The following is a 4,883-nucleotide window of genomic DNA, read 5'->3' on the forward strand; positions in this document are numbered from 1 at the left end:
CTGGACTGGGGCACTATCCTGCCACACGCCCGGTATCGAGGATTAGACAACGAGTCCACTGATCACTGACATGGCTACGTCGTAGATCTCCTACGACAGGCAGACGGGCTTGGGTCTTCGGGTAGTTCCATAAAAAGAAGTCCTGGTTAATCCTAGTACGGTCTACATTGTGTCGTTCGTTCGGAACATCGGAACCAATTTGCTGTTTTGCTTGTACACGGCGAAGAAGAGGAGAAGAAGACGACCCATCTCTAGCAGGCTAGCTAGGGATAGTGGGGATGGCAGAATGAACAGTGAACTGGAAATTGACAACCAAATTTATGACCATGATAGAATGATGCTGCTTCGATCGATTGCAGGGCGCTGGGCGTCATTTGCATGCTACCATACCGCAGCCTGGTACTCATACTGGACTGGACTGGACTGAACCTTAGGGCGGACGCTAGCGGGCACACGAAACGGACAGCAGAGAAGCAAAATGGCCTCGACGGACAGCCGGACACAAGAAGGTCCACGGAGTAATGCAAACACAAAAGCGACGATGAACGACGATGAATGCTGCGGCAAACGACGGCTGCTAAAACATGTTCCGGCGAGCCGGCGACAAAAAACCACCGCTTCCGTGACCATCGTACACGCCATCGTATCCTCTCCGGCGAATCCAGCCGGATGGTAATTGCTAAATTCCACCGCGCAAACCACCAGCAGCAGCAGCAGCAGCATCCCGTCGTCGTCAGCTGGTCCCAGGCACCGCACGCTCTTCGGCGCACCACATAACCTCACAAAAGTGCAATTATTTGGTCATGAAATTTCGGACCCCCCTCCGCTACTAGCCACCGGCGACGTAATTAATGTTCGTTTACCGCGTATTGATTTATGGGGGGGAAGTGGACGCGTCATCAGCTCGACTACTAGGAAGGGGAACGATTTGAGGAAAGTTCACAGGGGGCTCGCATCAACCCCCGGGATGACCTTCACCAGAAACCACACGGACTAATCGAAGCAGGCGAGAACGGTTACCACGCAAAACCAATACAAATGATCTCCCGTACGGGCTACTGTATTGCTGGAGGGACGGTAGAGACGATGTTCGTTAATTAAAAATGTTAGCTTTCAAAATATTCCGCCCCAAGCGTATACGTTTAGGAACCCCTGGCAAATTAGCCCCCCTGGGCGCACCATTAACAGTGCGTGGCGTAGCGACCCGGCTGACCTTTGGAAATGGATTGAGTACCATTTATGGGGCGGAAAATTGGCTCAGTGAAAATGATGGCCTCAAAGTTTGGTCTGCACAGTTTAAATGGAGGCCTTCGGCCAACGGTGGTACGCGGCATTTGACGGATGTGTGTATGTCTGTGTGTCGTAACAACAGTTGTGGAAATTAAATTCCCTTCCATCATGGTCGATTATAGTCCAACAAAGTAACGCAGCGCAACGTATTCGGTATTGTTTTAGCGGAAATTGAATTTGCGAATGAAACGGCAATTCCTGGTCTGGATGTGGGATAGTGGTAGTAGCGAGTTGCCCAACGGTATGGTTTTGATATCATAATCATAAGGCTAACCGTACGGGGTTTGCCAAATGCGAATTGTTGTTATGCAATCACAAAGCTCTGCGATTTGACAGCCAAGGGATGCTCAGAACTAATGATGTAACGCAGTTACCATTGAGCTGCCGTTTTGCGTAATGTTGATTAATGATGGCGGACAATCAACGCTTTCTGGAACACCCCGAGTCAGTGAATCGTCAGAATCGCGGTTGAATACGATGTTCGATGATTTTCAAAAACTAGCTAACCCAATGTTACATAGCGATGCTTTGTCGCCCTATTCTTGGGTTACCACAATCGATAATGGATTCGTTACGCCACTCACACATATACACATACATACGATATCAGCAAATTGTGCTACTCACCATTCAGGATCCTCACCTAACCGTTTCTTTGGATCCTTCGAGCAGTATTTGCTGCTGAAATTGATCCCTTTTATGCTACCGAAGCTCAAAGTGGATTATAAAATATGTTGGCTACCTTCTAAGTGTTTCCTTTATCTCCCTTTTTAGCTGCCTTTTGATGGGATGGGTTGGAAAAATGGGTTAAAATGTGTGAGGACCATTATATTTTCCAATCATTTCCCCCACTTTTTCCTTGCAGGATAGACCAACAGTTCCCTCTTCAGACCTTATCAATTCGGGAGTATCTGCGCCCGGTGGCGATGGCAGCGTTTCTTTTCATCGTTTTTTAAGGACACTCGACAAGCCTTATAGCGGACGGTTTCTTTCTTATTAGGGAACTGGCCTATCGCGTAATTTTATTTACCCACCCCCTGCCTCTGTTAAAGCTGTTATCAATACGCTTTTTCCATTGAAAAATTATCCCTTTTTCCTTTGGTTCTTTCTTCGCATGCTAGCACGCTATCGAGTGGCGCATTGTGCGACCGGACTCGTATCCATAAAATGTATTGTTTTCTAGATAAAATTTCAATTTAAACAACGTCTTACGGGACCGTGGCTTGGACCTGCTTCCCGAATCGAACCCAAATCAGTGACCCCGCCGAAAGGGCGAAAGCGAAAGAGAAACGGGAATTTTGGTCCAGATTGTGTCCAGTCATCCAGGCTGGGTCAAGGGTTTCAAGTATTTCTTTTTTATGATGTTAATTGATATTGATAGGAAACGGAAAACGTGGGACGAAATGGGGAAGCTTCAAAGTGCCACAACCCACTCCATTTTGTGTGTGAGGTGAGGGGACAGTTGTTGTGGGGAGTTTTTGTTGGTTTAGAGTTCGGGAAACATTTTACCACTTCCGATAAGAAAAGAGTGATAAAAGAGAAGAGCTTTAGAGAAAACACTTTAGCACGAGAAGGATATCCTAATTTTCAGCAATGGAAATGGAGACGGGAGACAGAATTGACCAAAGTCCCGAAACCCGAAATTGCCGAAGATGGTAGTGACCATCGAAAAGTGATAAAAATCGATCGTCATCAGAGCGGGCGGTAAAGGAAAATCATGCCAGACTAGCCAGGAAAATAACGAAATCATCCCAACCAGGCGGGCGCCTTTGTCCAGCAATTACTTCATAATCGTTCAGATCCGAAAAAGGGATCCAAGAATACTTCAAATCATCCGCTATGTACTAGTAAGTAAAAAAAAGTGAAAGATTCGCCCATTAGAGAGTCTTAATTGCTGGGGTCATCGTTTGTTATCGTTGCGCATCCGGATGCTCATCAATATTCATTAGTTCGAGGGATGGATTCTACTTTACGGTTTGCCGGCGAATTGGCGGATCCAATAGAGCATCATTTTTCGTTTTGAATCAATCAGAATTACTTTCTTTTCGCTTTTTATGCTGTTCTTCTGGGAAATGATCTTAACCGGAGTGTAAAACTGAGTTATGCTTTCTGTTCAGAAGGGTGGCATCTAAGGCATATTCGTCAATGCAGCAAATACTCTTAAAGCATTTTAATATATTCAAATGTCTGTATTCTTCAGTTCTGTCCATTGAAAATTTATGTCTTTATTTGAAAGTGTTAAGAAAAAATGTTCATGGACAACCTTCAGAACAGAAGTACCGCGAAGAAGGTTCCTGCAAAAACCAATCGACCAAGCCGTGCTTCAGTCAACGTAAAACAATCCCCCATTTAGAAGGATATAAGGAAAGGGAAAATACACCTTGTTGGCCGTAAAGCAGGGACACTCACCGACGGCCAGGCGGCAATAAAATTCCAAAATCAAAAGACGCTGAAACGACGATACGGCCAAGGGAATGGACTGCGGATGTGGAACTCGTCTTTCCCCTTTTACTCAGTCGAGGCTGTAGCGACAGCAGCAGCAGCCCCAGCAACACCAGCAGTAGCGAGCTCGACTTCACTTTACTAAATTATTCATTAACAGATTGCCCACGGAATGGCTGGCGTGTGCTGGTGTGCTGGTGGCTGGTCGAAGCAACGCCAACCTATAAGTGGCTTCCCTCCGGAGGCCTGGTAGCCAAAGTGGCCTTTCCCGAAAAAATCACCGTCGTTCCACCGCCGATTCCCTTGCCTTTTGAAATGGTAATAACAATCATGGAGCCCACCGCGAACGGCCATGAGTGCTGCTTGTACTGTTGCTACCGCCACTGCCGTGGGTAGGAAAAATCGTGAAAAACGCTAAAGGAAGACGGCAGGATCGGTGAAAGAATAGCCGGATCGTTCCGGGCATCACTGGGGTTGATACCGACGTGGCATCCTTTTATGAGAGCGTCATACACGTGCTCGCGCGCTTCCTGGCGTCCTCTTACATATTAACGAACTCAAGTGTTTTTCCACCTTTGCCGGTGATGGGGTGGCACAACAATTGGAGTGCATGGAGATGGAGCGGAAGGATGCCTTCCTTCCTGTCGGCCTTTTGTCGGGCGACTTCTACGGAAGGCGAAAAACATTATATTTATGTATTTTTCATCAAGACGAATATGGAGTGATAATGATGAATACGCTCAATTATGATAAAAGCATGACGAGGTGGAACGCACAGCTCGGCATCGGTGTGATGGTATCCGTACCACCACGAGGAAGCTGCAGGCACCGACAGTGAACCGCGAATTATTGCATCATTATTGCTAGAAACTTGTTTGGTTCATAGTAGTAAATAAAGAAAAAAAGAACGACAAAAATCCAAAATATAATGAAAAAATTTTTAAAGCAAATAATAAATTCGGAGCACTTTATACAATTGATGCCTTGTATAGTATAGAAAACTTATTTCACATAACATGCTACTAATGGAATAATGAAATTGAAACAAAACGTAAAATAGCTGGTTAATAGGTTGGTACAAAAATTGATATTTTCGGCTTAAAACCGTTGATCCAATTCAGTACATCACTGTACCATCCAGTGAATACGCT

This window comes from Anopheles darlingi, chromosome 2 (genome assembly GCF_943734745.1).
Source record: "Anopheles darlingi chromosome 2, idAnoDarlMG_H_01, whole genome shotgun sequence".
Lineage (NCBI taxonomy): Eukaryota > Metazoa > Arthropoda > Insecta > Diptera > Culicidae > Anopheles > Anopheles darlingi.